General features: G+C 43.2%; 1 pseudogene; it reads right to left on the reverse strand.

Annotated features, from left to right (window-relative positions):
- The window catches only part of LOC107120372, a 115,901-nt pseudogene that overhangs the window by 643 nt on the left and 101,018 nt on the right, over positions 1-14,240 (reverse strand).

Genomic DNA, 14,240 nt, shown 5'->3' on the forward strand with positions numbered 1-14,240 from the left:
TCCGGTGATGTCAGGGGGTGTGGCCTTATGACACACTTCCGGTGATGTCAGGGGGTGTGGCATATGCTAATGAGTTATGCTAATGAGTTCCCCTAGCTCTTTTCCTACGAAACGACCCCTGAATTTACTCCCCCATTAACCAAGGTGGAAAACAAAACCGAACGTGGCGAGGTATTTAGATACTGTGGTCAGCTGGAGCTTGATCAAACTAGGAATTTTTGAAATCAAACTCCATGTGAAAAGAGAAAAAGGAGGTGATATGAGCACAAGTGAGCATGGAAACATGCTGGGTTTGTGCCTGGTCTCAGCTGAATTACAAGGTGCAGGTCAAGCACAGTAAACTCAACAGAACGACGTGGTTAAAATGTTTTGGCACTGCTATGAAACCTTTGGGGTAATGATTTTTAAGAGACATCATCAAAATAGTCCTGAAATTTAAACATTTTTTTAACAAACAACAACACTGTAGGCAGAAAAATGCCTTCATTACTCTGCTCTAAGGAAGTATCAAACAAGTTACGGTGAACATTTATTTTTACAAAACAATTATTACAAAACTACTTAGAAAATTAGCTCGGTAGAGCCCACAAAATTGCTGATACCCATTAATATGCCTGGTATGGCAAGTACTATTCTTGTAGAAACTAAAATCTACCCTGAATTCAGGTAATGATCTCATCAAAAAGCATCACAGACAATCTTTTCTGGGTTTACCTTCTCAAGAGAGAGCCCTCAAGAGCCCTCAAGAGCCCCTTCACAACCAAGAAAAGCTCAGCTGGATGACATTGTGGTGCCTGAAGTAAAAGGACTTCACCATGATCACTGCCACAGACTAGGCACGATAAAGCACTTTCACATGTGTTCAGTCGCATTCACATTGTGTTTCCCTCCACTTGTGCTTGAACCATCTGCCCAGCTGTTTCATCGCTACAAGTTCCTCAGTAAACCAAGGAGCATTTTGTCTCTGCAGGAGGAAAGAGGGTGTTCTGGAGCACTTGTGTACTATCTGCATTGTGGCATGCACAGGAGGAAGGGATCGATCCACCTCTTAGAGAACTTTCCCTCCAAGTGGGGCACAAAAACAAGAACACCTATGTTATGATGGATATGGGTAGTCAGCTAACCTGTGCTATGAAATAGTCCAAGGCTACATGTTCAAGCGGAGAGTGTAAGAGACAGAAGTTTCAGTCTTATTCCTAGCATGGTTTAAGCACCTGTCATTTCATTTATCCAAGATCTGTATTCTGTCAGCCATAAAATCTGATCTGCTATGTCTAAGGGTCCTACTAAGAGCCATATGATTACATGTTTTTGCAGATTACTAGCTAATTACATGACATCGGTGAAGGGTAATTACCATGTGACCTGCAAAATCATCGTTTTGCTACATGATTGAAAGTGAATGAATATTCTGAGCATGTTTTGACACCCTTAGGTCACAATGTACATAGTAAACAGTTAATGCAAATATGAATATATTTGCATTAAAACAATTCTTCTAGGCAGCAGTATTGCCATAAACCATAATTTGGAGACTTTTTTGCTGGCTATTTTAACATTTTTCAGAAATACAAAAGTTTCCAATTCAACACAGGGAAACCTGCTCCTTATGGTGCATGATACATACTATCAGAGCCCATACATCCTGCAGCCCAATTCATGCAAATAACTGGCATTTCACACACACAATTTCCTTATCCACTAGTCTTGCCCATTTTCTTCGTCAATGTTATTACTTCTCCTTCTGCCACTCACACCATTCCCCTCACCAAAAAGAGGAATGCTGTATTGTGACTCTGTGGCAAAGGAGACAGAAAATAGTTGCTGTGTTGAACAGAGTACACATGCTCCAGTTTGCTCCTCTTAGAGCCAAGCACAATGAAGTGCACCAAGTCAGAAGAATGTACTGCAGCTCAGGGCACACCCCACGTGCTACATTAGTCTCCATTTCAACTCTGGGCCTATTTGGGCAGAGTTGGCAGATACATAATTAACCAAGACTAAGTCTACAGCCTTTCCATGGCTGTACAAACTTGCCTGACAGGAATGTAGGATTTACTCTCTTTTGCACTCTACAGATTCTGGTCAGTCTGAATTGGATACACAGAAGTGTTACCCAAGTAAATTTTGCAGGGAAAAGATTCTGAAAAGATATTCAAAATAATATATGTGGCATTAAGAGGGATGGAAAAGCTCTTACCCCACAGAATTCTGGAGGTACAGATTCACTGAAGTTCTGGTTTGGTAACTGTGGAAAGATGAACACATTAATACATGCATGTATTTTCTCCATAATATTTAGAATAGCATTGCTATATTAACCTTAGAGATCCAGAAACACAGTGCATCTTCCCATCACCCACTTGGAATCACTTCAATGATACATACACTGTGCTCAAAAAGAAATGGGCCTAAACAGATGTCTGCTTTACCTTCTTCTACCTATCCAACTGGCAGTTTCTCTCAGTTTTTGAGCTCAGTATATCAAAGAATATCTCATGGTTCTATATAAACGCACAACTTTCAAAGCAAGTACTAAAACAGATGTCGAACTCATTTGTTAAGAGGGCCAGATCTGACATAAGAACATAAGAGACGCCAATGTTGGATCAGGGCAAAGGTCCATCCAGTCCAACACTCTGTGTCACACAGTGGCCAGAAATACCAGTGCCATCAGGAGGTCCACCAGTGGGGCCAGGACATTAGAAGCCCTCCCACTGTTGACCCCCCCCAAGCACCAAGAATACAGAGCATCACTTGTCCCAGAGCCCCTATCTATACCTTGTGGCTAAAAGCCACTGATAGACCTCTGCTCCATATGCTTATCTAATTCCCTTTTGAAGCCGTCCATGCTTGTAGCCGCCACCACTTCCTGTGGTGTTTTATTGGTGCTGACTCTGCCATCACTCAGATTTAATGAGTAAAGTGGTGATAAATTTTGTTGCCAAAACAAATTGGAACCATTTTGATGAAAGCTCCCCCCCCAGTTTCTTATCATTGGAGATAAAGTTGTTTAATTTACTGAGTTTAGTAGTAGTGGATTTATCCCAGAGCATTTCAAGATGCAGGCCTACATGACAGACAAAGAACCAGATATATTGTGGGGGGGGGAGAAAAGTATTTTACACGGCTTGATAAATAGAGGAGCGGATCCACACACCCCCAATTCTAAGAGGCATGCAGAGCCTCCTGCACACAAGGACTACCTTATTATTGTCAAAACAGAAAAACGTCCTGTGTTTGTAATCGCAGCTCTGAAGTGTACAGTTTCACCCATTTGCATGGAGCCCCATGTGTAACTCGGAATACTTGGACTGAAACAAGAATCCCAAGTGACCAATCAATCCACAACATAACAATAAGAACATAGAACATAAGAGACGCCAATCTTGGATCAGGCCAAAGGCCTATCCAGTCCAACACTCTGTGTCACACAGTGGCCAGAAATACCAGTGCCATCAGGAGGTCCACCAGTGGGGCCAGGACATTAGAAGCCCTCCCCACTGTTGACTCCCCCAAGCACCAAAAAGACAGGGCATCACTTGCCCCAGAGCCCCTATCTATACCTTGTGGCTAATAGCCACTGATGGACCTCTGCTCCATATGCTTATCTAATTCCCTTTTGAAGCCGTCCATGCTTGTAGCCGCCGCCACTTCCTGTGGCACTGAATTCCATGTGTTAATCACTCTTTGGGTGAAGAAGTACTTCCTTTTATCCGTTCTAACCCGACTGCTCAGCAATTTCATGGAGTGCCCACGAGTTCTTGTATTGTGAGAAAGGGAGAAAAGTACCTCTTTCTCTACCTGCTCTTTCCCATGCATAATCTTATAAACCTCAATCATGTCACCCCTCAGTCGCAATGCATGGCTAGGAATAAATACAGTGAAGCAACATGTTGAATACCGGCAAACAGATTGATGACTTACTGAACCAGTCCTCGAAAAATCGTCCCTGCTTGTGATCAGTGAACAGAGCATGAGCCAAACTGGCAGGTGTTCATATGTCCCTAGCCAGGAGTAAGCTACGATGTCCATGTTTGTACAGAATGCAGAACCGTATTTAAGACTAACTGTGGTTAACAAAACAAAGTATGAATCCAGTGGCACCTTTAAGACCAACAAAGTTTACTTCTGGGTATAGGCTTCCCTGTGCACGCACGCTTCTTCAGATAAACCAACTTCAAACATGGTTTCAGATTTTGGTTTTATATTCCCTGACAAACCAACACAACAACAGTGAGTGGCCAGGTTCAGACAGTCATCCTAATTATGGTTTTACATGAAATCTGAATGAGCCAGTTTATCCTACAGAGTCCTTGTCACTGCAACTTCTTGCCCTACTCCACTGGAACCTCATTTTTAAAAAGCATATGTTTAGTAGGCAGAGGTTGATACAATCCATATAAAAATATGGACTGGGACAACAACAAATTTATTCACAGCAAAAAGCCAGCACTCTACTGCAATACATGGAATGGAACAAATAATACAGTTGATTCCTGTCTTTGGGTCAAACATCAAGGAATATTTTATCAATAAAATTTAAACAATAATCATGTGTAAAGTACTTGATGGAGGCTAGGTATTATTAGAAACATGTTTCTAAATAATTCAGAAGGACCATAAGTTGGCCATGGTTTTCAAAATGTATTTTTTTTTACACATAAGCCATAACTTAGGAATTTTTTCTTTTGTTTTCACTTACCAGGGCACCACTGCTAAGAAGAATCATAAAGACAATGAAGGTTTCAAACCAGTTGTGTTCAACTATTCGTAAAAGCCACTGATAGACCTCTGCTCCATATGCTTATCTAATTCCCTTTTGAAGCCGTCCATGCTTGTAGCCGCCACCACTTCCAGTACACCCCAGTACTAAAACTTCAAACTCTGAAACACTAAATGCAAACAAAGGTGAGAGATTACTATGTATGTGGCATTTCATTGCTTAAGGTCTGTATGAACAGTTTGTATGAATGTGAAATCGGAGACAGACAGGAAGCTGATAACCTTTCGGCCCCTTCTGTTCTAGTTCTTTAGCCTAAAGGTAATCTTGTTCAAGTTTTTCCCTATCAGAAAGCAGGACCCTTCATGTGCCAGTCCCCATCTATGCTACAAAACAACTCTTTTAGAGATTAACTTTACCATCAGCAGCAGATAGCATCAGGATGTGCACACTTTTAAAAAACCATGTCTTCTGGGCAAAGAACACTATTTTCAAGTCACGCTGCATAGTGGCTTGCTCCAAAGAACACTGTGCTACTCACAACATCACTATTTCTAATCACCATATGGCCTTCTGTCAAGTACATCGCAACCTTGGTAAACAGGACCTTCTCTGCCTCCTGCTGCCATTTCCGGATCTGCAGTACAGATACTGAGGTAGTATTCACCCTCTGATTTAACTAACACCTTGGTTCCCTTCACTAGTTTAGTTAAATGACTGCCACTGTATTGAAGGCTAAACACGTTCTGTGCACAGGAAAAGAGACACTTCCAGTTGGGGGGTGGGGGGAAATCAGTACATGGAAAATCCTCTTCCATTAGTTTTTCAGCCTGAGATGCAAAGCACATTGTGATAATGATCTCAGCAAAAAAAATAGTAAAAACAATAACTTCTATAGATCCAGGTGGGCAGCCGTGTTGGTCTGAAGCAGTAGAACAAAGTTTGAGTCCAGGGGCACCTTTAAGACCAACAAAGGTTTATTCAAGATATGAGCTTTTGTGTGCACACACACTTCCTTAGGTATGCACGTGAAAGCTTGTACACTGAATAAAACTTTGTTGGTCTTAAAGGTGCCCCTGGACTCAAACTTTGTTCAATAACTTCTATAGTTACTCAAAGGAAATGAAGATACATTCTTACTTCTTTACCTCTGTAAAGCAAAGGTTTCAGGGGGAAAAATCAGCATCAAGACATGCCAAGTTTCAAATTGGAAGAGTACGTTTTACTGCTGAGTTATAAACCTGCAAAAAAGGGGATATAATGGAAAACCTGGCATAGGCTGTTGTACTCCAATATAGCAGTGTATCACTAAATCACAGGTAATGGAACACACAAGCGATATCCAGTAATTATAACCTAAAGGACAAATGTTTTTCCCCCCTAGATACACAGGGTTCTAGACAAAGAGAAACTTTGTGTATGGTTGAAACAAACAAATAAAAAATCAACTAACATGGTAATTTCTCAACATTTATACTGCATTGGGAAGGAAATCTCATTTGATTCCTCTTCTCCACCCTCCTTCCCTCAATCTTGTATGTATTTTCTGAAGCCAAACCTACAATTCCCAAAGAGGCCATTCATTATAGATATGGAGCATGGCCCTTGCTGGCAATGGAGGTTGCTTATGCTTATATGTGCACATCCCTACCGGGCAACCCCCCCCCCTTAGACAGAAGTGACTGTTCACACTTCCCATCTAGCATCCATTCGTGACAGGGGGGGTTCAGATGTCAGGAAAAGTGTCATGGAAGCACTGGCATATGTAAAGACCAGTCTTTCGCTGGTGTCAGCAAACTCCACTTCCAGGACTGGCTGGACCTGGATGCCGATGAGTGGGGCATGGAAGACGAATGTCATAGTCTAATCGTACTCTTTAAATCTGCAAAGATAACACAACTATATCGGCACAAACCGTTCATGTGACCGCAGCCAAAGTTTTAGTGGTAGCATTAAATGGGGGACAAAAATGTTCACTCAGGTAGAGGAGGGCAATCGGTGATTGCATTGGCTGGAATTACCCATATAACCAGTCCATATAATCAGTTTAATTGCCTTAAATGATTGTACAGTACAGGGATAAGCAACCCATGGCTCATAAGCAAAACATGGCCTTCTACAGAAGAGCCATATGTGGCTCTCTGAGAATGCCATGGGGCAGAGCACTAGACTTTAAGCAAGGCCAAAAATTTGGATGTCCATGGTGGCACCATCATAGCGGCCAGCAAAGACTGTAAGTAAGACTGTAGATTCTCACACTGCTCTTGCAACTTGTAGAGAATGTGGGGAGAAGGTGTGCCTTGAAGTAATTCCCTGCCAGAGCAGAGGAGTGGCATCAAAAAGTGACATTGTGGCTGGCAAGCACTTGCTTTCAAGGTGACTGCATTCTAAAACTGCAATATGAGAAGAAGAGATGAGTGGGATTTGCTTTGAGACTGTGGTTCCATTCCCTGGTGAATGGCCAGAAGCAGCCCACATGGTCAGGATGAACACAGCTGTCTTTGCAGTTCCAAGCTTCACTGCTGCAGAGTGAACGTAAGCTCTACTTCCCCCTGCATTTGCTTCTCTACTGACCCATGTTTCTGGCCCAGAATCCTGGTCCAACATAGCCTTTTTCTCCCTCCCCCATGTTTTGTGCAAGTTTTTCTAAAAATCCACACAAGAAATCAATGTATTGCTTTTTTTCAACTTTACGTGGGGTGGGGATGGAAGACTGGCTTTGGGAGCAATCTTAAACAGGTATCATCAGAAGTATTTGTCATTATTCACTGAGTCTTAAACACAAACACAAAAGTGTTGTCAGGATTGTGGCCTTTGACTTGTCTAATAAAGAATTCTTGTGGTGCAACCCTTTCATCTACTGAGACTAAAAATAAACTGAGGTATGTTTTGAATAATTTCCAGACAGGGGTTTTGGGCACCATTGAAGTAACCAATATTGGGTAAATTTACTTCACTGATTAAAGACTGAAGTTTGGTTTTGAAAATCTGTGAGAAAATGTATTTGTACCTCATGTGCCTAAAGCTAAAGATAAAAGGTGAATATTCAACATTTATCAGTAATATGGACATTTTGATTTTCATGTAACTGCAGCATATTTATATGCAATGTTTACAATACGAAGTGCTTTGTATTTGTTTATTCATTCTTGACTATAGTCTTGGAGTTAAATGAGCCCTTCCCATTTTACAGATGTGGGACTGATGCTGAAAGAATAAGTTTGACCTGCCATGGGCAATCCAAGACATCTGTAGCTAAATAAAGATTTGACTGTAGTGTTCCTAGATTCAGCTCTGCAGGATGGTAGTAGTTATTTATTTATGAGATTTCAATCCCGCCCCCCCCTCCAAGCGGGCTCAGGGTGGGGTACAATGCACCATAAACACATTTTAAAAAATTATATAATTGAAGTTCAAATTTAAAAAATCCAACTAAAGCTAAATGATGGTGAGATGGTAAAACCTAGATCTCAGGGATATAGCTGAGTATTACTCAGGAAGGGCCAAGGTAATACTTGGGCTAGCCCCCAGCCTACGATACAAATCGATTTAACAAAACAGCATAGACTCATTGGAGGGGAGGCTGGTTAGAGCAGGGGAGGCCAACATAGCGAGGCACCCACCGCCTCACCCACCAAAGGCCTGGCGGAATAGCTCTGTTTTACAGGACCTGTGGAATGGCAATGATTGAATGCTTAAAAAGCCAAACACCTTGCTGAGCTATGTTTTGATAATGGGTTTTATATTAAAAGGGAAAAAGGGCTTTTGGAATTAAAACAGTCATGATTTACACAAAGCTATGGTGCTGAATGAATAATTAGTTCAGTGCGATGAAACAAAATCAAACCACTGAATCATAATTCTGTTAAAACCAACCATGTCATTTTGTTGTATTATGAAATTTATGCAGACTATTATGTCTGTAGCTATTCCACACAGGACTAAAATACTGTATTCAATGGCAAAAGCTGTGTACAAAGTTTCAGAAAACATAAAAGCAAGGAATGCAAAACTGAATAATTTCCGGCTTTGCACAGGAAACTTAACCTGTCAGTTTTGCATGTTAGCTTGTGTGTTTACAGTCCTAATTTGGTCAACAGAGATTCAAGTTTCGACACAAAGAGCCTGGCACAAAAAAAAAAAACATTTTAAACACAGCAGGAACTTAGGGAAGGAGAAGAGTTCAGCAAGTTAAACTGTGAGTGTTTCTTACTGGCTTGGCTCAGAGGCCTCCATATCAAGCCTTCCCTCACCGGGGACATCTCAGTCCAAAACCTACTGGGTTACCACATTTTTTTAACTGAGGCTTTTTCTGACATAGTGGGGAGAGTTCACCTGTGGATTTCTGTCTGATGTTTTTTGCACAAACGGCTCTTCCCGCTCTTGCATCTCTATCCTTCACCTCTTCAGCTGGTTTCCGCAATGGCCGTTGCAGTCCGAGATGTAAAAATGAGGTTTGTTCCCCCTTGTGGCACAGCAATGGAATTCTCATTCACCTCTTCAGCTGGTTTCCACAATGGCCGTTGCAGTCCAAGATGTAAAAATGAGGTTTGTTCCCCCTTGTGGCACAGCAATGGAATTCTCAGAAACAGCAAAGTCCAATGCTGCGCCACAAGGGAAGACAAACCTTGTTTTTGCATCTTGGACTGCAAATACCATTGCGGAAACCAGCTGAAGAGGCAAAGGAATACAGATGCAAGAACAGGGAGAGCCATTTGTCCCAGACATGCAGTCATTAAAGTCATCAGGTCTCTGTCCATTAAAAAAAACATGGACTGACCTTTTTAAGCAAATTCCCCATTATTGTCTTTTTCTGTGATGTGCCATCGTTGTAGTGCAATCTGCATATTAGGCTGCCTGTGCAGGACCTTTGGCTGCCAAGCTATTTGAATGCCACTGCTCTATAGATTTCCCATGTCAAGAGAAACGTTTATTTTATAATTTAAATGTTATTTAATTAGAAAATTTCTGTGTTGTCTCTCCAGGGAACCTGCCTGAGGTAGCTTACAAAATAAAACATAATAAAAATACAAAGCACCATAAGGTATTAATTAAAACCCTGCATAAAAACATTGAGAGGCTTAAAGTGAATCTCGTGCAGTTCTCAGGCTGAAGGTAGACTATAAAATGATGTTAAAAATCAACCCTTAGTTAAAAGCATGGGTAAAAAGTAATGTTTTGGCTTGCTGCCTAAAAGAGTAGTGTAGGTGCCAGGTGAGCCACCAGGGGGAGGGCATTCTGCAGGCAAGGTGCCACTGCTGAAAAGGCCTTGTCTCTGATTGCCACCCTGCCCCACCTGAAGGTGGGGGCATGGAGTGCAGGGCTTGTTGGGAGGACCTGAACTGGTCCCCCCAATAAAAACTGGTTCAAATACCCTGATCCCAAGTCATTTAGGGTGGTAAAGGAAAAAACAGCGCTTTGAATATAAACGAAAGTAAAATCACAAAAATAAACAACCAACCAACCACTAAATGTCAAAACAACCTGTCTAAAACCAACATCCAGGCAAACACCTTCTCAACAAAGCTTTCCTGGAGCCCGTACTGAAAAAAGGGAACACTGGAATGGACTTCTGCCCATCTGTCCTCCCTACATGCAGTTGCTGAGAAGAGCACAACAGCAGTAGTGGCAACAGACTCCAGACTTATATGTACCTGGCTGGAGCCATGCATTCCTCCAGGTGCCAGAAGACATAGCAGATGGTGAGGCAGAAGATTCGGATCTATAACAGGAGTTGTCTCGTACTGGAATTAGTTTTCTGGACAAACTGATCATAAAAGTCCCTCTTGGGATATGGTGTTTCCTTTTGTTATTGGATCCCTTCCCCTTAATGTTTGGATCTAGAAAGTCAAAAACAGTTTTCTACCTTTCACAATCATCATCTGGGTGGTCAAATCCTTGAAATATTCATAACTAATAATGCTGCACACTCTTTTTGTTTCCAGCCTTGATGACAGATTCTCTATGCAACCAACCTGTTTTCTTAACAGCAGGACATAAACAATAAACAGCAAAATGCATTTGACTGTAAAAATGCAATCAGTTTAACTCTTTTGCTCTTACTAAACACCAGCTGCATCTATCACTCTTGTCGTCAATAGTGTTTTCTTATTAGCCCAGTGATCCAACAATGTGCTGCAATATAAATTACTTTCAACTGGGAAAACAAGCAAAGTGCATTCAGAAGCAGAGCCCACTAAAATAAGGATTCAATTCAGCATAAAACAATCGTGAATTCTGGACCACTGGAGTCTAGGTGCAATGCTATTTAAGCTGTAAAAGCAATCAACATTGGAGCCTTTCACTACACAGTAGCCTGACCTTTAGTTCACTAAATCAGCTGTTTGGAAAATCTACAGTTGGAACATGAAAAGTATCTGTGGTCAGTTTGTCTAAAACTGTAATCCTTTGCAGATTTACCCAGGAGTAAATCCTACCAAAATTAGAAACAATTTCTTCAAGATAAACATTTATAGAATTGATCTGTAAAACCTCTGTGTACTGATAAAGCAATCCTAAAAACATTTAACTATGTTTACACAGAAGTAAGCATGTGTGGAGGGCCCATGGTGCAGTGGCAGAGCACAAACTCTGCATGCATAATCTCTCAGGTTTAATCCCTGGTATTTTTCAGATTTAATCCCTGGCATTATTGAATCATTATTAACATAACATCTTGAATGTTCACAACCAACTGCATAAACAATTTTGGTGTGGAACAGGAGAATCTAAATGAACAGAGTTCTTAGGGCCACGGATACATACTTTGAGTAAGTAAAAATGCATAGAAATGGGTTCCTGGATGCAAACGTAAGTAGTGAAGAGGTAAGGGCCACACCACACCAGCAGTAACAGCAGCAGAAGAAATCAAGGTGTTGAGTCAATCCTTTATTATTATTTCCTGATCCCAATGCATTTCATTTACGGATTCGTCAGGGGATCTATTGTAGTATAAGTCTCCAGTCTCATGTGACAGATCCCCTGACGAAGCCACAGGCAAAATGCATCGGGATCAGAAAATAATAATAATAATAAAGGATTTACTCAACACTTTGATTTTTCTTCTGCTGTGGCTGCAATCAGGGGTTAGCACTGGTGATCTTTGGTGGTGGTTACAGGCGGCGAGGGCGTTTGTGGAGGAGGTGGCTGCGGCCGATGCAGGGCATCTTTTCCCTTGGGCCCTTCATCGGTAGAGAGGTGGCATCCGCGGTTTCCTGAGGCAGCAGCCCACAGCGATCTCTTTAAGCGACCTGCAGCCATTTTTCCTGTGCCCTTGGCGTTCACCAGTGGCATCTTTGCATGGCTGCTGAAGGAGGCTTGAGGAGACGGCAGGAGGCGGCTTTAGGCGGTGGCGGGCAGCAGCTGTAGTTTAAGCCCCCCCCCAGCAGGGTTTCCACATGGGCACTGGGGCCAGCGGGCAGCTTTAGTTGGCCCCCAGCGGCAGCCTGCTGTGCTTATTATAAGGGGTGATCATAGAGCAGCTGGTCTCTGAGGTGAAGGGCAGGAGGGCGGCTAACGGATAATAGCCTAATTCAAATTGGAGCTGCGGCAGCAGCCCCATTAAATCAGACAAATTGTGACGGTTGGGCTGGGAACAGTTGTCTGGCCCCGCCCTCCCTAGCAACCAACAGCTGGAGTGTGAAATAAATAAATAAATAAATGGTCACAGGGAGCATCAGCTTGAGTAAAAGGCTAGGGGGTGCTATTTGCTTTTTATGACCCCTAAATATGCATAGGCTAGGATTGAGGTAGGGCCTTTTTGAGGAACTCTTATCCCTGTGATAGCAAGTTTAGGGGGACGTTATCACAGGACACCCATTTTGTGGCTGTGGCCTTCAGGAGGTGGCATTTTGGACAATAATATGGTAAAGGTGTGAGGCTCTGCCAGCATTTATAATGCAGCTCCCACATAAATAGTGTGAGAAGGAGTGAATTGGCAGCCACTTTGTAAGAAGGACAGTTAAAGAATCCCTAATAATAATACGGGCCCTAGGCAGTTTTGATTAATGGCCAGGGGGCTGCCGGCCTAGTGAGCCGATGGTGGTTGATGGTGGTTTAGAACATTAAGCCCTATGTCAGTTGCCTAGGGTTCCCAATTCAAACAGCCACCGTTGGCAGTGGGTCCACTGACTATTAAGCCATGCAGGAAAGATATTTAAATACGCAGTCTGTCTGTAGGGACCAATTTGAAGGATAGGGGGCACCCATTAAGTGGCCAGAAAAGGGCCTTCTGGGGGTGGGCTTACAGAAGATTAAATTAGTTGAAATAAGTTTCTATTAAGCAAGCAATTTGGCTTCTGCATAAATTGGTTTGCTACGAAGCTATCCTTCCTGACAGGCTGGGGGGCTGGGAGCTGGCGCACACAAACTCAGATTAGAAGGAATACTGTAAGGCTATCTTTCAGCTATGCTCCTGCAGAGTGCAGGTGGTTGGACTAGAGGACCTGCAAGGTCTCTTCATAGTCTAACATTCTATGATTCTATAATCTTTTCAAGCACAGGTGATGGACAAGGAGATTCCTTAGGAGCCGGTGAGCGAGTGTCAACATCTGTCCAACGGTCTGGGGGACAATGGTCCGATGCCAGACAGGTGGTCCAGGGCGCAGAGGCACACTTGGGTCTTCTCAAGGACAGACATTGCAAACTTGCTGTAGTAGTTGAGGTAGCAGCAACAGCTGGTCACCTGGTACAGAGTCAGAACACTAGGATGACAAGTCTGGGGTCAGCTTGACCATAGGGACCCAGTGGTTATGACAAATTCCTAATAATAATAATAATTAAAAATAATAACAATAATACAACTGCCATGCAATGCTCCCTCTAAGCTGTGGAGTCTTGCAAGCAAGGGCAGCCATGTAGAAAAGGTAGGGCATATGTGTCCATTTTGGGTGAGGCCCGTCAGATGGGTCATTTTGGATAAGGGCCTCCTAGGGGTGGCTTTACAGGGCAGCCATTTTAAATGTGATTTGGCCGCCGCTTGATAAGAATCCTAGGTGAGCCTAGGCGGGGCTTCAAGGGAAGGATGCAGAGAAACAGAGCGGCTCGGCGCCCTTCCAGCCTACGGCCCATCCCAATGGTAGCCAGCAGTGGGGCCAGGATGGAGAACCCCCTTCCGTCATTGGTGTTGTGCAACACCAGGTCTATTAACAATAAGACCACAGTCCTTCGGGACTTTGTGCTGGAACATCGGGCTGACCTGGCGTGCGTGACCGAGACCTGGGCCCTGGGTGCGGGAGGGTGAAACGGTAGCTCTCACCCAGCTTGCCCCGCCTGGGTTCTCGGTCCTCCACCAGCCACGGACTAGGGGGCGGGGGGGAGGAGTGGCTATCTTCATTCGGGAGGCTTACTCCTTCAGGGTGCTTCCATCAGTGGAGATCGTGGGCGTTCAGTGTGTCAGTCTGATGCTGAAGGCTGATGAGAGTTTGGCAATTTGGTTGGTGTACCGACCGCCTAACGCACCAGCAAGTAGTTTGTCATCCCTGCTGGAGGCCGTATCAGGCTGGGCATTGGAGCACCC

Source organism: Gekko japonicus, unplaced genomic scaffold (genome assembly GCF_001447785.1).
Source record: "Gekko japonicus isolate JY-2015 unplaced genomic scaffold, Gekko_japonicus_V1.1 scaffold288, whole genome shotgun sequence".
Classification (NCBI taxonomy): Eukaryota; Metazoa; Chordata; class Lepidosauria; order Squamata; family Gekkonidae; genus Gekko; species Gekko japonicus.